This window comes from Oncorhynchus keta, chromosome 15, assembly GCF_023373465.1.
Source record: "Oncorhynchus keta strain PuntledgeMale-10-30-2019 chromosome 15, Oket_V2, whole genome shotgun sequence".
In the NCBI taxonomy this organism is placed as follows: domain Eukaryota; kingdom Metazoa; phylum Chordata; class Actinopteri; order Salmoniformes; family Salmonidae; genus Oncorhynchus; species Oncorhynchus keta.
This window is the reverse complement of record NC_068435.1, coordinates 17859949-17881222: the sequence shown is the minus strand read 5'-3', so window position 1 is coordinate 17881222 and position 21274 is coordinate 17859949. Positions and strand designations below refer to the sequence as shown.

Here is a 21274-nt window from a genome sequence, read left to right as displayed (position 1 = left end):
CCATCCACCAACACCCTCTACACTGCCTCTCCAGGGACCCCCGGCACCACGGCAACTGTCAATCACTGCTGATATGGAGATATTAAAAAAGGGGGGGATGTGGCTGCACCTTTTCACAGTCTTTCCACGTTCCTCTCTCTCACTTTCTATCTCCATTTTGCTCTCTCTCTCTCTCTGTTTTTTTTCTATCTGTCTCTCTTATCCCTCTCTTTCTGTCATTGTCCCCCCCTCTGTCTTGCTCGCTCTCTCTCTCTATCAGTGTAGCAATAGTACAGGTGTGCCTGCTGCTTGTAAAACCCGATACAGACAGACCACTCCACTCCACAGTCTCAATCAGTCCCTGTGAGAAAGAGGTGTCTCAATCTCCCCAGTCCCAACAATTTCACATCATTTGGAGAGGGCTTTGTTATTATTCATTCCCCTTCTCCGAGTATTCATTTTGCAGAGCGGCATACGCAAGTGACCTTTAACCTCGGGGAGGCACGCGCTGTGATGAGTTTGGTTCTGCCTCTGCCGAGGACGCATTTCAAAGCAACCCGGATTGCGCTTGGCGGACCGAGGACGGTGACCTCCAAGGTCACTACATGCTGACGACGAGGGTAGAGGAACGTTTTGGAAAGTTGGGGAGGAAAACAGAAATAATGAATGGGAATAATATGGGAAGGAAAATTATTAATGGCTGCCTCTCAATGAGATATAAATATTTATGTTTTGCTGTAATGGTAACTAGTTTGGGGAGGATGGGACAAGGGGATTGGCTGGTAGGGAGCTCAGGCATCCAAGTAAGGAAATAACAGGAGGATGAAGGTTGGAAGTGGTCAGTTGTGAAGAGGATACCTGGACCTGAGTTTGGTGTGGAAGCATAGCAGTGTAATACAGTGTAATCATTGTAGGCTAAATGGGACAGACTGACACGGATATACAGTAACTCTCCATACAGGAAAGCTGGGTATTATGTTCAATGGGACAGACTCTGAATTTTTTACTGTAATTCATTCTGGACTAAATATCCTCAACTGGAACTGCAGTTGGATCCAAAAATAGTTTGAGGGACATTGGCTAATTCCTCTATGCTGAGAAAGAAAGTTAGAGTCTTCAATTGGTAAATAAGATATCAAGTCGTCACCACACTACTACCCTTTTACATTACTGAACTGAACCAAGGCAGGCCAAACTGAGCTGTACTGTGCTGGCCTGGTTACACATCCACCACAGTTGTTACTGGAAGTGCGCTGGAAAGGAGAGTTTCTCTGTCAGCACAGTATGGTTCAGCGCTATAGCATGAAAATGGTATCTGTGGACAAGAGGGAACTCACGTTCTTGGGGAAGTCTGCCTTCAGCTCTTTGACACCATGGCACCAGTATGCAGCCGTCTTCTCACTGACCAGCTCGATTTTAAGGAAGGAGCCCTGTCCGGGGCCGAACACATGACCTGACATGGTGCCACGCACAATACAGGGAGACACGTTAGTCACTAGGGCCTGTGGGACCTGCAATTCTACGAATTTCTTCATGAAGCCGAGAGAAATCTTTGCAGTTGTAAAGCTACATTTTTTTTTTACACTGATCAAACAAGTATTTCAATGGCAGAAAAATCCCTGCAACTGCACAATATAATTAGGGCTCAGTTTTTCATGTTCGGGGCAATTGGTCACAAAAATATCCTGCTAACATGAACAGCATTAAATGACAATGCAAATAGGAGGCAGGTGCATGTCCCTATAATGTCCCTATAATGTCACTTCAAAGATGCTGGCTTCAGTTGTGAATCTGAATATAATATTTGATTCAAAGCCAATGAGAATAACTATTGAACCTACAGGCCATTCAATAATGCAGAACTAGTATGATGTACTCCTGCAATTCAATATTTCAATTTAGACGCTTTTACTTAATGACTGGAGAACCACAATTCATATTCATGATATACGGTTACTTATAGACAATTACTACAGAGGCAATGATATTTGAAGACTGACGTTTCTTTCTGCTCTGGTTACTATTACCAATTAGTAGCGACCAATTTGCATAATCTAATTAAAAAACAAGTCCATATCAAGCAATTACAGTATAACACACTAATAGATGTAATGATATTTGGTTTATGTAGTATCTATAAACCATAGATAGAAAAAAAATGACATGATTGTAACGCAGACATAATCTGCAACAGTTTTTGAAATAATCCTAAACAAATGCTATTGTGGAGAAATAAAAGAAGCATCACAGACAACAGTTGTTTCCCCAGTGAGCATGTATCTGTTTCCTGTAATATCTGCTGTGTTCACTGCTAATAGTTGGGATGTATCCACGGGGCAATGATTCATGGATTTAGCTTGGCACTGCATTGTGAGTTAAGTCAACTACACACGAAGGCAGCTCTCTGCTACCTAACCCTGATGAAGTGCAAGACAAGTAAGGACATATTGTAAAGTCGGTGAGTATAATGGAATCAGAATGAGATTGATAAAGATCTGGACAGATGTGAGAGCCACGTTTCGATGAACAAACAGGATGATGAGTGAATGGTTTATTGCATGTAGTCCTGTTTTTGAGCTGTCCTTGTCTATTTTTGTTTGTACACACACACACACACACACACACACACACACACACACACACACACACACACACACACACACACACACACACACACACACACAAACACACAAAATGTAATACATGCACCTGTGAAGAAAATGTTGCCAGTAACACTGTCCTCTCTGTCCACTATCACAGGCTAACCTCTGTAACAACAACCCATCCATATGTACTTGGGCCCTCAACAAGGATTCACATACTATAGGTTACTGGGTCCTTGGTGTTTTCTGATAATTAACCATTGGGCACTAATCCATCCCCACAACCCTTCATGAAAAGAGAACCAACACGATAAAGAGAGATCAAATATCATTGCCAAGACGATAGCTCCTCCAACACAGAGGCGACCAACGATTGGATGCCGGCCATGAGGAGGCACATTCGAGGTAATTACCAAACAGTGGTTACTTACACGGTCTCGTTCCTCAAGACCCTTTCCATTCTATCTGCAGGGAGAAGAAATGAGAGAAAGAAGGAAAGAGATAGCGAGAGAGAGGAAAAACATCCTCCCTCAAATATTTGTTTCAGTTTTTCAATTGCACACCACTTGGACCTAGCTGACACAGAAAATCATTCGACCACAATTATCTCTATGACTACAGCCATCATTATCGCAGGAGAAAGTGATGTACGTGGCCGGGGGAGGTGGTGGATGCTAGTAAGGGAAATATGCTTCTTCCTCTCTCTCCTACTCTTTATGGCAAGTTTAAATCACTCTCTTTTTATTTTTAGGGGTCCACTTGTTTCCCTGTTCTGTCCCGTGCTGGTGGCTGACTTGTCAGCGAGGTCAAGAAGAACGAAACATCACATAGTCAAAGAATGGAGACAACAGTTCAATCAATACCTTAACCTATAGATCTGGTGCTACCATGTTACACCTATACAGTGAGGGAAAAAAGTATTTGATCCCCTGCTGATTTTGTACGTTTGCCTACTGACAAAGAAATGATCAGTCTATAATTTTAATGGTAGGTTTATTTGAACAGTGAGAGACAGAATAACAAACAAAAAAACGCACGTCAAAAATGTTATAAATTGATTTGCATTTTAATGAGGGAAATAAGTATTTGACCCCTCTGCAAAACATGACTTAGTACTTGGTGGCAAAACTCTTGTTGGCATTCAGAGGTCAGATGTTTCTTGTAGTTGGCCACCATGTTTGCACGCATCTCACGAGGGATTTTGTCCCACTCCTCTTTGCAGATCTTCTCCAAGTCATTAAGGTTTCGAGGCTGATGTGGGGCAACTCGAACCTTCAGCTCCCTCCACAGATTTTCTATGGGATTAAGGTCTGGAGACTGGCTAGGCCACTCCAGGACCTTAATGTGCTTCTTCTTGAGCCACTCCTTTGTTGCCTTGGCCGTGTGTTTTGGGTCATTGTCATGCTGGAATACCCATCCACGACCCATTTTCAATGCCCTGGTTGAGGGAAAGAGGTTCTCATCCAAGATTTGACGGTACATGGCCCCGTCCATCGTCCCTTTGATGTGGTGAAGTTGTCCTGTCCCCAAAGCATAATGTTTCCACCTCCATGTTTGACGGTGGGGGTGGTGTTCTTGAGGTCATAGGCAGCATTCCTCCTCCTCCAAACACGGCGAGTTGTGATCTCATCTGACCACAACACTTTTACCCAGTTGTCCTCTGAATCATTCAGATGTTCATTAGCAAACTTCAGACGGCATGTATATGTGCTTTCTTGAGCAGGGGGACCTTGCGGGCGCTGCAGGATTTCAGTCCTTCACGGCGTAGTGTGTTACCAATTGTTTTCTTGGTGACTATGGTCCCAGCTGCCTTGAGATCATTGACAAGATCATGTATAAGGTAGTAGTTTTGGAATTGTTAGGTTAGATTACTCGTTGGTTATTAATGCATTGTCGGAACTAGAAGCACAAGCATTTCGCTACACTCGCATTAACATCTGCTAACCATGTGTATGTGACAAATACATTTGATTTGATTTGAATTTGAAGGTCCTCCCGTGTAGTTCTGGGCTGATTCCTCACCGTTCTCATGATCATTGCAACTCCACGAGGTGAGATCTTGCATGGAGCCCCAGGCAGAGGGAGTTTGACACTTCTATTGTGTTTCTTCCATTTGCAAATAATCGTACCACCTGTTGTCACCTTCTCACCAAGCTGCTTGGCGATGGTCTTGTAGGCCATTCCAGCCTTGTGTAGGTCTACAATCTTGTCTCTCACATCCTTGGAGAGCTATTTGGTCTTGGTCATGGTGGAGAGTTTGGAATCTGATTGATTGATTGATTGCTTCTGTGGACAGGTGTCTTTTATACAGGTAACAAACTGAGATTAGGAGCACTCCCTTTAAGAGTGTGCTCCTAATCTCAGCTCGTTACCTGTATAAAAGACACCTGGGAACCAGAAATCTTTCTGATTGAGAGGGGGTCAAAAACGTATTTCTCTCATTAAAATCAATTTATAACATTTTTGACATGCGTTTTTCTGGATTTTTTTGTTGTTATTCTGTCTCTCACTGTTCAAATAAACCACCATTAAAATTATAGACGGGTAATTTCTTTGTCAGTGGGCAAATGTGCAAAATCAGCAGGGGATCAAATACTTTTTTCCCTCACTGTAGGTTAATCATTACATTAGTTGATTGGTCTATCAACTAATATAATGCCTGATGATGTCACTAGGTAGGCCAAAACTCCATGCCACCAAACCAGGCTGACATTTCAAGTGGTGTTTTCAAGCAGCTCTTATCACAATTTTCACAATTGAACAGTATTATTACAACCACATAGTGTGGAAATATATTACTATTTTCTAAATTTCATAATAATAGTGAAGACATCGAAACTACGAAATAACACATATGGAATCATATAGTAACCAAAAAAGTGTTAAACAAATCAAAATATATTTTAGATTTAGATTCTTCAAAGTAGCCACCCTTTGCCTTGATGACAGCTTTGCACAGCCTTGGCATTCTCTCAACCAGCTCCATGAGGAATGCTTTTCCAACAGTCTTGAAGGAGTTCCCACATACGCTGAGCAGTTGTTGGCTGCTTTTCCTTCAGTCTGGGGTCCAGCTCTTCCCAAACCTCAATTGGGTTGAGGTTGGGTGATTGTGGAGACCAGGTCATCTGATGCAGCACTCCATTACTCTCCTTCTGGGTCAAGTAGCCCTTACACACCATGGAGGTGTGTTTTGGGTCATTGTCCTGTTGAAAAACAAATTATATCCCACTAAGCACAAACCAGATGGGATGGCGTATCACTGCAGAATGCCGTGGTAGCCATGCTGGTTAAGTGTGCCTTGAATGCTAAATAAATCACATCTGACAGTGTCACCAGCAAATCACCCCCACACCATCACACCCCACACATGCGGAGATCATCTGTTCACCTACTCTTGCTTCTCACCAAAAAAATTGCACATTTGGACTCATCAGAAGGAGATATTTCCACCAGTCTAATGTCCATTGCTTGTGTTTCTTGGCCCAAGCAAGTCTCTTCTTCTTATTGATGTCCTTTAGTAGTGGTTTATGTGCAGCAAATCGACCATGAAGGCCTGATACATGCAGTCTCCTCTGAACAGTTGATGTTGAGATGAAACACATAGCTTACAATAGCATCATGTAAGGGTGTGGGTGAATGGAAAACACATAGCTTCCTCTATCTTTTCTTCCACAAAACATAGAAACGTTCCATTTTCACAGATGTGAAAATATCTAGCAATTCACTTTCTGTCTTGAATACAAAGTGATATATGTTTGGGGCAAATCCAATGGAACACATTACGGACTACCACTCTTCATATTTTCAAGCATAGTGTTTGCTGCATCATGTTATGGGTATGCTTGTAATCATTAAAGGCGGGAGAGTTTTTCTGGATAAATAATAAACTGAATAGAGCTAAGCACAGGCATAATCCTAGAGGAAAACCTGTCTGCTTTCCACCAGACACTGGGAAATGATCCTTTCAGCAGGACAATAACCTAAAACACAAGGCCAAATCTACAATGGAGTTGCTCACCAAGAAGGCAGTGACTATGCCTGAGTGGCCAAGTAACAGTTTTGACTTAAATCTAATTAATATTCTTTGTCAATACCTGAAAATGGTTTTCTAGCAATGATCAACAACCAATTTGAGAGAGCTTGAAGAATTTTGAAAATAATAATTGGCAAATGTTGCACAATCCAGGTGTGGAAAGCTTTTAGAGACTTACCCAGAGACTTACAGCTGTGTGAATACTTATGTAGGGGGTGTGAATACTTATTTAAATGAAATATTTATGTATTTCATAAAAATAAAAAAAATAATTGTCATTGTATTTTGTGTAGATGGGTGAGAAAGGACATTTAATTCATTTTTAATTTAGGCTGTAACGCAACAAAATGTGGAATAAGTCAAGGGGTATGAATACTTTCGGAAGGCACTGTATCTGGCATTAGAGGGAGGGTAGAGCGTATATAATACATTGGGAGGCCGATTTTGTCTATTTTGTTCTGATTTCTTAGGTCCAGACAGGGCAAGTGACATGCGTGTTAATTCACTTATTAGTTTTTTTTCTCCATACGCCACCTTGATGTATGAGTTCTTCATAAAAAATTTGAATCTAATCATCCTCCTCTTTTTCATCTTATGTGGTTTCATGACCCTGTAAGTTCCATTTAGAGGGAGAGGCATGCATACTCACGGTCTTGGCAGTGGACAGAGTTTCTAAGGGCTGTGGAAAATTGCTTTCAATATCTAGTTTTTCTCTTTTAATCAGAGCCGCTGGAGCGTTGCAGCATTCAGCACCTGAAAAGACATGTCTTGGGTATGACCTGAAGTTGTCATCTTTTAAAATCAGTCCCTTTATTCATGCTCCCCATGTTTCAATTTTTTTGGCACCATTTGGAAATATTCTGAGAATAATTCAAATATTCGGAAACTATAGAATAAAAAGAAAGCTTTGAATGACATTTAGCGGCAAGGTGCTGAAAGTGTACAATCGAGATTCGCATATAATTTGAAACCTTTTCTTGCCACACACAAGGTAGATGCAACAACAGCGTGAGCATACTTTGAGTGAAAAGGCCATTTTGTGACCTACCTCCCTGACGGTATCATAAACAGGGACATATTATGGACAATTTATACCACTAAGTATAGAAGTACTAATTCATTTGGAAATGACTGCAGGAGAAATATAAGTGCCCTTGCCAAAGGGACTAAGTGGCCATAATTGACATATTAATCATCAAGTGCCCTTACAGGAGAACGAACGCATGCTGACTTCAGTGATTTTCTAAAAGCCTGGTCATAGGATGCACTCAATGACCTAAAATGTACAAATAGACGCTTTGAAAATGCATTTAACCCCGTCTGAAACTAAACCTCCAAACAATTAAAAAACAGAGTCAAAGTAAAAAAATAACCCAAGGTTGACATGCTTCTTGTTTTTTTTAAGCTGACGCAAATAATATACTTAACACAATTAGCAAACTATCAGGCCAAATGACTAAAAGCTTTTAAAAGGTAACTCATACACCAAAAAAATCTAAGAATGTTGTACTCAAATTAAAAACGACCACTGGTAATATACACGCAATTATTTTTATTTTTATTACTGTAAATCTATAAAGTTCCAGCATCTATAAAGTTCTTCCCACTCACTGGTAAGTAGGCAGACTTTCAAAACCATAGAATTACCAATTATGTGAATCTCTCACCTGTACATTTAGACCTGCTTTTCTTATTATGATTATGAGTCAGTGTGACAGGGTTTAGGTGCTAGGCAGAGTTTAATTTAGCAAACAGATTCCGTTTTCAGGGATATTGAAAAAGTGACACTTTCATAAAGATTATTATTTTGACAAGGCAAGAAAAGCACTAGTTTAGTTTCAATAAGAGCATTTGTAGGAGAATACATTTAGAAAATCAAACGTGTGCACATGTGGGTTTTTGTGACTATCCATGTGCCTATTTATGTAATACTATGAAGTTACCCCCAGTGTAGCCGAATAGCCAGCAGCAGCGGAGACCTCTGGGAGGAGGAGGAGCCACCCACGCTGTGTCCCCAAGGGGAGATCTGCACACATAATAAAATTGGCACTAATTTCCAGAAGATGGCAGCCTAGTCTCTGGCCCTGTATTGATTTCCCGCCTCCTCCTGCCCTCTGAACAGACACGGCCATGAGAGACAGAGTGGGAAGATGCTCACTGCTCACTCCTGATGGTGAGCAGGCAGCAGATGGACAGTACAGATGGGAGAGACTGGGGTATAATATAAACATGGATGACATCTAGAAGCTGGATGTTGATTAGAGAACACACCCCCAGACTGAAATCTTTAATATTAAGGGATCAAGATGAATTTAATCGGAATATGGATACGATCATATGGAGCGGCAGGTAGCCTAGCTGTTAGAGCATTGGACTAGCAAATAAAGGTTATTTAATATAAAATAAAATATAAATCACCATTGCACAGCACACTGCCCTATCCCATCTGGACAACATAAATACCTATGTATACCTATGTATGCTGTTCATTGACTGTTCATTGACTAAAACTCAGCTTTCAACACCATAGTGCCCTCCAAGATCATCAATAACCTCGGGGGCCCTGGGACTGGACCCCGCCCAGTAAGACTAGGTCCTGGACTTCCTGAGGGGCCGACCCCAGGTGGTGAAGGAAGGCAACAACACCTCTGCTACGCTGATCCTCAAAATGGGGGCTCCACAAGGGTGCGTGCTCAGTCCCCTCCAGTACTCCCTGTTCACACATGACTGCATGGCCAAGCACGACTCCAACTTAATCAAGTTTGCAGATGACACAACAGTGGTAGGCCTGACTACCAACAATGACGAGACCGCCTTCAAAATAACCTCTCCCTCAATGTCAACAATATGAAGGAGCTGATAGTGGACTTCGTGAGACAGCAGAGAGACCATGCCCCATTCACATCAACAGGGCGGCAGTGGAGAGGGGGAAAAGCTTAAAGTTCCTCAGCGTGCACATCACTGACAACCTGAAAGTGAAGACAGTACAGGGGAAGAGAGTACAGGTGCATCAAATCAAATTTATATAGCCCTTCTTACACCAGCTGATATCTCAAAGTGCTGTACAGAAACCCAGCCTAAAACCCCAAACAGCAAGCAATGCAGGTGTAGAAGCACGGTGGCTAGGAAAAACTTACTAGAAAGGCCAAAATATAAGAATAAACCTAGAGAGGAACCAGGCTATGAGGGGTGGCCAGTCTTCTGGCTGTGCCAGGTGGAGATTATAACAGAACATGTCCAAATGTTCATAAATGACCAGCATGGTCAAATAATCACAATAGTTGTCGAGGATGCAGCAAGTCAGCACCTTAGGAGTAAATGTCAGTTGGCTTTTCATAGCCAATCATTGAGAGTATCTCTACCGCTCCTGCTGTCTCTAGAGAGTTGAAAACAGCAGGTCTGGGACAGGTAGCACGTCCGGTGAACAGGTCAGGTGTCACGATCGTCGTAAGGAGTGGACCAAAATGCAGCGTGGTATGTGTTCATGATGATTTTTTAATTAAAGAAAGCACTGAACACGGAATACAAACTATACAAAACAATAAACGATTAACGACCGTGAAGCTATAATGCGAACTGTGCTGACACAAGCAACTAACATAGACAATCACCCACCAACAAACAGTGAAACCAAAGCTACCTGTAAGGGTTTTCCTTAGGTGAAGTAGAGGAGGACCAAATCGCAGCGTGGTGGTTATTAATGTTTTTTAATAAAGACACGAGACATGAATAAACTAACAAAAACGTGGAAAACCAAAAACAGCCCTATCTGGAGCAAAACACAGAGACAGGAACAAACACACAGTGAAACCCAGGCTACCTAAATATGGTTCCCTATCAGAGACAATGACTAACACCTGCCTCTGATTGAGAACCATATCAGGCCGGACATAGAAATAGACAAACAAGACATCCAACATAGAATGGCCACTCAGATCACACCCTGACCAACCAAAACATAGAAACATACAAAGCAAACTATGGTCAGGGTGTGACACTACCTAAGTATGATTCTTAATCAGAGACAACTAATGACACCTGCCTCTGATTGAGAACCATACTAGGCCGAAACATAGAAATCCCCCAAATCATAGAAAAACAAACATAGACTGCCCACCCAAACTCACGCCCTGACCATACTAAATAGTGACAAAACAAAGGAAATAAAGGTCAGAACGTGACATCAGGTTTCCATAGCTGCAGGCAGAACAGTTGAAACTGGAGCAGCAGCACGGCCAGGTGGACTGGGGACAGCAAGGAGTCATTATGCCAGGTAGTCCTGAGGCATGGTCCTAGGGCCAGGTCCTCCGAGAGAAAGAAAGAAAGAAGGAAAGAAAGAAAGAAAGAAAGAAAGAAAGAAAGAAAGAAAGAACGAAAGAAAGAAAGAAAGAAAAAGAGAGAGAGAGAATTAGAGAGAGCATACTTAAATTCACACAGGACACCGGATAAGACAGGAGAAATACTCCAGATATAACAAACTGACCCTAGCCCCCCGACACATAAACTACTGCAGCATAAATACTGGAGGATGAGACAGGAGGGGTCAGGAGACACTGTGGCCCCATCCAATGATACCCCCGGACAGGGCAAAATAGGCAGGATATAACACCACCCACTTTGCCAAAGCACAGCCTCCACACCACTGGAGGGATATCTTCAACCACCAACTTACCATCCCGAGACAAGGCTGAGTATAGCCCATAAAGATCTCCGCCACTGCACAACCCAAGGAGGGGCGCCAACCCAGACAGGAAGACCACGTCAGCGACTCAACCCACTCAAGTGACGCACCCCTCCTGGAGACAGCATGGAAGAGCACCAGTAAGCCAGTGACTCAGCCCCTCTAATAGGGTTAGAGGCAGAGAGGTGCATCAAAGCTGGGACCGAGAGACTGAGAAACAGCTTCTATCTCCAGGCCATCAACCTGTTGAATAGTCACCACTAGCTGGCCCCCGCCCAGTACCCTGACCTGAACTTTAGTCGATGTTACTATCCGGCTACCACCTGATACTCTACCATGCACCCTAGAGACTGCTGCCCTATGTACAGTGCATTCGGAAAGTATTCAGACCCCGTGACTTTTCTACATTTTGTTACTTTATATCCTTATTCTAAAAATGATTAAATTCATTGTTTTCCTCATCAATGTACACACAATACCCCATCATGACAAGGTGAAAACAGAAATACCTTTTTACATAAGTATTCAGACCCTTTGCTATGAGACTTGACATTGAGCTCAGGTGCATCCTCTTTCCATTGATCATCCTTCAGATGTTTCTACAACTTGATTGGATTCCACCTGTGGTATATTCAATTGATTGGACATGATTTGGAAAGGCCCACACCTGTCTATATAATGTCCCAAAGTTGACAGAGCATGTCAGATCAAAAACCAATCCATGAGATCGAAGAAATTGCCCGTAGAGCTCCGAGACAGGATTGGATCAAGGCAAAGATCTGGGTAAGGGTACCAAAAAAAATCTGCAACATTTAAGGCTCCAAGAAACACAATTGCCTCCATTAAAGAAGAAGAAGTTTGGAACCACCAAGACTCTTTCTAGAGCTGGCTGCCTGGCCAAACTGAGCAATCAGGGGAGAAGGGCCTTGGTCGGGGAGGTGACCAAGAACCCGATGGTCACTCTGACAGAGCTCTAGAAGTCCTCTGTGGAGATGGGAGAACCTTCCAGAAGGACAACCATCCCTGCAGCACTCCACCAATCAGGCCCTTATGGTAGAGTGGCCAGGCGGAAGCCACCCCTCAGTAAAAGGCACATAACAGCCCACTTGGAACTTTCCAAAAGGCACCTAAAGACTCTCAGACCATGAGAAACAAGATTCTTTGGTATGATGAAATCAAGATTGAACTCTTTGGCCTGAATGTCAAGCGTCACGTCTGGAGGAAACCAGACACCATCCCTATGGTGAAGCATTGTGGTGGCAGCATCATGCTGTTAGTGTTAGCCTAGCCTAGCACAGAGATGAGAAGTGTTTTTTTTTGCTGCTTTTTATTGAAACCCAAAGGAGTCATACCTAACCACCCCAGTGGCTTTCCATAGCCCCCCTACACACACCACTGCACGCTTTTGTCCATCGTGCTGACACAGCACAGCGGAGACACATCTTTTTTGGGAGGCATCAACCTGTCACTCAATCATTTATTTTTTATATATAGGGACATAAAACTAAATCTGACGGGGCACAAGTTTCAACTGAGGGGCTAAGCCTCCTTTAGCCCCCTTGTGGGGCGGGGTACAACACACACACACACACACACACACACACACACACACACACACACACACACACACACACACACACACACACACACACACACACACACACACACACACACACACACACACACACACACACACACACACACACAAAACGCTGTTGTTCTACTGTATACTATGTATTCCACAGCGTGACCAAGTCACTACTCACTCTATACTTGTAAATCCAGTGTAATACAGACCGCTGTTCCGCGGGCACCGAAGACAAGGATGTAGATTAAGGCAGCCCCCCCACAGCTCTCTGATTCAGAGGGGTAGGGTTAAATGCAGAAGACACATTTAAAAAATATTTTTGTTTTATTTACCCTTTATTTAACCAGTTAAGAACAAATGGTTATTTACAATGACGGCCTAGGAACAGTGGGTTAACTGCCTGTTCAGGGGCAGAACCACAGTTGAATACATTCAGTTGGACAACTGACTAGGTATCACCCTTTCCCTTTCCATTATTACTTCCTCTTTCATTACTTCTACCACTTGTTATTTTTGACTTGACTCTTTTTATTGTTATTATTGTTATCGACTGATGTAATGCATTGTTGAGGGAGCTAGCACATAAGCATTTCACTGCACTTTTTATACCTGCTGGAAACGGTGTACGACGAATACATATTGGTTTGAGAAAGAGAGGAAGATATTTGTATCTGTCTACTAGGCAGGGATGCCAATCCTGGCATAGCGTAAATTATGTGCTTATTCCCAAGTTAGCTACATAGAATGGGAGGGAGTTCATGCCAACTATGACAAATAAGTAAAATGTCACACAGTGACATGTGCAGAACTTGGAGTTAAGCCACTATTACTACGTTCTGAGGGCGGCCTGTGTGACACGCCCTTGTTGTTCGTAGCAACTCATATGAGATCTACATCCAGTATCTCATATCATTGGTTAATGCCAGTGTTTTTTCTGAATCAAGATAGGGTTTAAGTGGTGAGCGTGGCGGGGGCGTAACCATGGACATTTTTAGAGGCCCTCCTGTTGGCCGTAGTCTTTTTGTTTGGCTGTTTTCTGGTATTCTACACAATTTACCATGGTTTATGCTATCTCAGTGACTCAAACATTATAACAAAATCAGTGTGAGCCCCATGCCATGACAGAAATTCTCCTGAATGCATCATTTTGGGAATTTTAGATTATCCCTGACTGTCTAGCTTTTATATTGGTCCTGACCATAGAGGGTCCTTATTTTCTAAGATGGAGTAGGTCAGTGTGTGATTGGGGGGGTTACTCTAGTTTATTTTTTCTATGTGGGTGTTCTAGTTTTCCTGTTTCTATGATGGTGATTTGTATGATTCCCAATTAGAGGCAGCTGGTAATCGTTGTCTCTAATTGGGGATCATATTTTAAGTAGTGTTTGTTCCCACCTGTGTTTGTGGGATATTGTATTTTGAGTAGGTGTATGTAGCACCTCTGTAGTCATAGTTCGTTGTTAGTTTGTTTTTGCTAAGTTTCACTACAAATAAATATTATGTGGAGCTCAACATTCGCTGCACTTTGGTCCGTTTCTACAAACGATCGTGACATGGTGAATGTTAGTTCTCAAAGATTTATAAGTCCATTATCATTTCTACATACTTTATATCTGGTTTAGTCATTTGAGAAAACACTGAAAGGTTTTTCCGATCTCAAAAAACATTATTATTACTGCTTAGACATAGGCGGGCCGAAAAAAACACTTTTTTTTTCTGCAAAAGCAAACTCGAATGCAAACAACAATTATTATCTATTCATCTACCTCAGTCCTGTCATCCTCTATTCATCTACCTCAGTCCTGTCATCCTCTATTCATCTACCTCAGTCCTGTCATCCTCTATTCATCTACCTCAGTCCTGTCATCCTCTATTCATCTACCTCAGTCCTGTCATCCTCTATTCATCTACCTCAGTCCTGTCATCCTCTATTCATCTACCTCAGTCCTGTCATCCTCTATTCATCTACCTCAGTCCGGTCATCCTCTGCCTCTCCATTGCATCTCACACTTACTCCCGTCTTTTACGCCTATCAGTGTCAGTTTCCCAGCTATTTCATCTAGCAGCCACCCAAAGAGACCCAACAAGGAGAATGAATCCATCCACCAACCACTGCCTGCTATTCTAGGCCTACCCTTAATTAACCATCTAGCTTAATTAGACAATTTACTGTGTAATTAGTAGGCAATTAGCTGACATCTCTCTGATCTTTGCAGTACTGACTGCTTTGACAGCTCAGGCTCTGTGATATATACTCTGGGTCCTTGCCAGCCTATGGCCATTTTCACTTATAGCTCAGTGTGGCAGAAATGGCACCTTGTTGATTTGCCTGATTAAATATAATGTAACTGTAGGGGATACACATCTGTTTCATGGCCTGGAACATCCTTCCCATCCCATTTCACCGGTTTTGACCACTGTTGACAGTCTGACGGCACCAATATGAAATGCCAATGATCGTCTAGCGTAATTGCGCTGTAATGACAGCCTATAGGCATGGAGGGGAGAATGGTGGACGAGGCAATGTAGCACAAAGCACTAGGATTTACAAAATGGCCTTTTAGGAATGTTAATGTTTGGAGTAAACGTCTTAATCCTTACTTGTGATCATTTAGGTTGATTCTTTATGTGTGTGAGTGTGCATTATCCTGTTGCATTATCCTGTTGCACGTGTGTGAGGGAGTATTTAGTTATGAATGCAGTCTTCAGTAAGCCCATGTTCTAAACAAACACTTCCGACTTTACTGCTGCAGTCCTTTATTTCAGGGGAGAGTTGTGTAGTGCACAGAGTGAGTGTGTGTGTGTTTTTGTGTGTGATTTGCTTGGTGAGAAGGATGTTGCATGTACTCCAGTCACCCGCACATGAAACAAAAGAAAATATGATTCATTATCTGTCCTTGTTTATGCTGTTGATGAAAGCCACTCATGACTCCAGTTCAGTTTGATTAGTGAGACCTTCTGGATGAAAGCCAAGGCACCCCTCCTTGGGTGGCGTGATGGTCCAGTAAACAGTAAGTATCACACACACACACACACACACACACACACACACACACACACACACACACACACACACACACACACACACACACACACACAGGCTAATTGGGCCCTGAGGGTCCGATCCATCATGGATCTCCTCTGCAGATCTCAGTGTGTTTTAGCAGCTCCACCAGCCATGCATATACAGATCTGTACAGACCCAGCTAATCTACCTGGTACCGTCTCATCACATTTTATCACATTAATCACCAGCTGGAACTAATCTACCTGGGACCGTCTCATCAGATCTCATCATATTAATCACCAGATGGAACTAATCTACCTGGGACCGTCTCATCCCAACTCATCACATGAATCACCAGCTGGAACTAATCTACCTGGGACCGTCTCATCCCAACTCATCACATGAATCACCAGCTGGAACTAATCTACCTGGGACTATCTAATCAGATCTCATCACATTAATTACCAGATGGAACTAATCTACCTGGGACCGTCTCATCACATCTCATCACATTAACCACCGCTGTAACTAATTTACCTTGGACCACCTCATCACATCTCGTCACATGAATCACCGGCTGGAACTAATCTACCTGGGACCGTCATGTCACTGCTGACTGTCATGTCAGTCGCTGAAGGAGACGAGGTTGAGACACAGGGTTTACCAACAGGTTTACCAGGGGCTCTGATCTCATCCCAATGTCCTTCATTAACATCCCCTGGTAGAAGCAACCCTCATCAGAGGGAAAAAAGCATTTACATATGCAATGTAGTTCATTAATTATAATTAATGGAAGTGCCGCCTGCAAGTTTAAGCGTAAAGGCCTCCACTGTATCGTGCCATACGGCAATGAGCTATTCCGGGCACGCTCTGCATTGGGATATTTCCATATCCACTGTGACAATCGCACTGTGTGCCCTGAATGCTATCGACGAGAAGCGGCTGGGGCGTTGTGATCAGGGTAGAGCTTGGCGGCGAGGGGAGAACAGGATATTAAAAAGTCCCTCATGTTCAGGGTATAATGACGGCAGAGAGGAGCGCTGTTGACACTGAGGTTCTTCTTTATCCTTCTTGGGGAGAGAGACAGGAGAGGCTCAGTGCAATAATTTGACACACAAAGCACACAATAGAGAGCAATATGACTTCTGTTTACTGCGATATGAGCTGGGAATGAGCTGCTGCACTGCTGGTAAGCAGGAGATACTGGGGAATAACAAGGCAAGTTGCTGGTAAGCAGGAGATACTGGGGAATAACAAGGCACGTTTCTGGTAAGCAGGAGATACTGGGGAATAACAAGGCAAGTTGCTGGTAAGCAGGAGATACTGGGGAATAACAAGGCACGTTGCTGGTAAGCAGGAGATACTGGGGAATAACAAGGCAAGTTGCTGGTAAGCAGGAGATACTGGGGAATAACAAGGCAAGTTGCTGGTAAGCAGGAGATACTGGGGAATAACAAGGCACGTTGCTGGTAAGCAGGAGATACTGGGGAATAACAAGGCACGTTGCTGGTAAGCAGGAGATACTGGGGAATAACAAGGCACGTTGCTGGTAAGCAGGAGATACTGGGGAATAACAAGGCACGTTGCTGGTAAGCAGGAGATACTGGGGAATAACAAGGCACGTTGCTGGTAAGCAGGAGATACTGGGGAATAACAAGGCAAGTTGCTGGTAAGCAGGAGATACTGGGGAATAACAAGGCACGTTGCTGGTAAGCAGGAGATACTGGGGAATAACAAGGCACGTTGCTGGTAAGCAGGAGATACTGGGGAATAACAAGGCAAGTTGCTGGTAAGCAGGAGATACTGGGGAATAACAAGGCAAGTTGCTGGTAAGCAGGAGATACTGGGGAATAACAAGGCAAGTTGCTGGTAAGCAGGAGATACTGGGGAATAACAAGGCAAGTTGCTGGTAAGCAGGAGATACTGGGGAATAACAAGGCACGATGTTGGTAAGCAAGAGATACTGGGGAATAACAAGGCACGTTGCTGGTAAGCAGGAGATACTGGGGAATAACAAGGCACGCTGCTGGTAAGCAGGAGATACTGGGGAATAACAAGGCACGTGACACTAGCATCAACCAGTTGCAAGAGTGGTAGGGAGTGAGAATAACTGACACAATGCTACTGTATATGTGGCAAGAGTCACTGAGTGGTTGACTCTTGCCAAAACAACATAAAGAGACTTGAAAACCAAGTCCAACGTGTTTTAATGTATTTGTATTTGTTGACAATACATCTGTAAATTTAATGTGATTAGGGTGTTTCCAATGCTAAAGGACATTTACAGGTTAGTTAGGTACTAAGGCACAGCAGGATCTACACAGCAAATGCCTTGGAATGTCGACTCATCTTGACTTTTAAGACCACCTTTGTGATAAAAAACTGCCCGAAAAACATTGATTTGATTTGAGGGTGAACTATCCCCAGACTGGAGTTTTAAAAAGTGTTTAAAGGGATGGAGGCAGGCTAGTTGTAACTATAATAAGCACTCTGGATATCAAATATATGTATTAAATATACAGTACCAGTCAAAGGTTTGGACACACCTACTCATTCAAGGGTTTTCTTTATTTTTACTATTTTCTACATTGTAGAATAATAGTGAAGACATCAAAACTGTGGTCCTTCTGAGGTCCTTCTGTGGCTCAGTTGGTAGAGCATGGCGCTTGTAACGCCAGGGTAGTGGGTTCGATTCCCGGGACCACCCATACGTAGAATGTATGCACACATGACTGTAAGTTGCTTTGGATAAAAGCGTCAGCTAAATGGCATATATTATTATTATTATTATTATTATATATATTATTATATTATTATTATTATAAAACTATGAAATAACACATACGAAATCATGTAGAACCAAAAAAGTGTTAAACAAATCAAGATATATTTGATATTTTATACTCTTCAAAGTAGCCACCCTTTGCCTTGATGACAGCTTTGCACACTCTTGGCATTCTCTCAACCAGCTTCACATGGAATGCTTTTCCAATAACCTTGAAGGAGTTTCCACATATGCTGAGCACTTGTTTGCTGATTTTTTTGTTTTGTTTTAATAATATTTTTTTCTTCCCTCTGCCGTCCATCTCATCCCAAACCATCTCAATTGGTCTTATTGCTGCAGAATGCTGTGGTAGACATGCTGGTTAAGTGTGCCTTGAATTCAAAATAAATCACTGACAGTGTCACCAGCAAAGGACCCCCACAACATCACACCTCCTCCTCCATGCTTCACGTGAGAATCACACATGTGGAGATAATCCGTTCACCTACTCTGTGTCTCACAAAGACACGGCAGTTGAAACAAAAACCTCAAATTTGGACTCATCAGACCAAAGGACAGATTTCCACTGGTTTAATGTCCACTGCTTGTGTGTCTTGGCCCAAGCAAGTCTCTTCTTCTTATTGGTGTCCTTTAGTAGTGGTTTCTTTGCACCAATTCAAACATGAAGGCCTGATTCACGCAGTCTCCTATGAATAGTTGATTTTGAGATGTGTCTGTTACTTGAATTCTGTGATGCATTTATTTGGGCTACAATTTCTGAGGCTGGTAACTCTAATGAACTTATGCTATGCAGCAGAAGTAACTCTGGGTCTTCCTTTCCTTTTGGGGGTTCTCATGAGAGCCAGTTTCATCATAGCGCTTGATGGTTTTTGCAACTGCACCTGAAGAAACTTTCAAAGTTCTTGAAATGTTCCATATTGACTGACCTTCATGTCTTAAAGTAATGATGGACTGTCGTTTCTCTTTACTTTAACTGAGCTGTTTTTCCATAATATGGACTTGGTCTTTTACCAAAAAGGGCTATCTTCTGTATACCACCCTTGTCAAACACAACTGATTGGCTCAAACGCATTAAAAAGGAAATAAATTCCACTAATTAACTTGTAACAAGGCACACCTGTTAATTGAAATGCATTCCAGGTGACTACCTCATGAAGCTTGTTGAGAGAATGCCGAGAGTGTGCAAAGCTGTCATCAAGGCAAAGGGTGGCTACTTTGAAGAATCTGAAATCTAGAATATATCTATATTTTATGAACACGTTTTTTGTTTACTTCATGATTCCATATGTGTTATTTCATAGTTTTGATGTCTTCATTATTATTCTGCAATGTAAAACATATTCAAAATTAAGAAAAACCCTTGAATGAGTAGGTGTGTCCAAACTTTTGACTGGTACTGTATATACTGTATATTAAACACTTATAAATCCAAAGTCCTAATGAATTCCTCTTAGTTGTTGGACCATCTTCCTGGAGTGGGTTTCTCGAAAAACTGTCACTCAGATTAATAGATTAATGTGCTTATTTATTACTTTTCAGGCAGAAACCAATTCCTTAATTTAATTTGAAAGCTTGGCGCGACTTCCACCAATTAGACATAATTGATTTTTTTTAACCGGTCTGGTCAGAAAATGGGAAAGAAAGAGGGGCACATTTTGGCCTTGCCAAATACTCTAACAAATTCTCAACCGTCTAGTTACATATTTCCATCCAATTTTATACGGGAGAATAATTTCTACACCGCAGTTGAACAAAGAAAACTTTAACTTGATGTTGGCTAAACTTCATCACGTCAAAACGGATGCACTACCCTACTTGTTCTTATAGCGATGCCTTACTCAGCTCCTTCCTGTTATCCTCTAATCAAGGACTGCCAGTGAGAATGAACAGAGCAAACAGATGTTACTGATTCATTTCCCCATCACCAGAATTAGAAAGTAAATTAAAACAAAGATTTTCTGTTGAAGCTCAATAAACAACTCATGGCTTTCTCTCTCTTCTCTCTCTCCTTTTCCCATCCTCCTGTCAAGAGCAAATGTTACATTGCTAACAAGGCATATGCATCTTGTTCTAGTGGGAGTGTGTTGGTTTAGCTGGAGTCTCTGCCACCTGAATGAAGCTAATTACCAGGGAGTGTATGTGCATGTGGGGAGTGCTTTATTGCTTTCCTTTATGAGTTATCAGGGCTTTATTAATGCCAGTTGTCTGTGGATGGGGGCTGCTTTGTCCCGCGTTATGACTTATCAAAGACTTGGCCAAGGTTAGAGAGGCTCAAAGACAGGACACAGAGACACGGAACAGTCTGTTCAGAAGGGAGATACTCAACGTTGCTGTAACACCCTGAAACATTTACACACATGTTCGCACGCACCGCTGTATGCATGCATGCACACACACACACACACACACACACACACACACACACACACACACACACACACACACACACACACACACACACACACACACACACACACACACACACACACACACACACACACACACACACACACACACACACACACACACACACACACACACACACACACACACACACATTACTGTATCTAAGCTTAACAGCAATATCAAAGGCGTCGGTGT

General features: G+C 42.5%; 1 pseudogene; it reads right to left on the bottom strand.

Moving 5' to 3' along the window:
• The window catches only part of LOC118395193 (dihydropyrimidine dehydrogenase [NADP(+)]-like), a 173147-nt pseudogene that overhangs the window by 70261 nt on the left and 81612 nt on the right, over positions 1-21274 (bottom strand).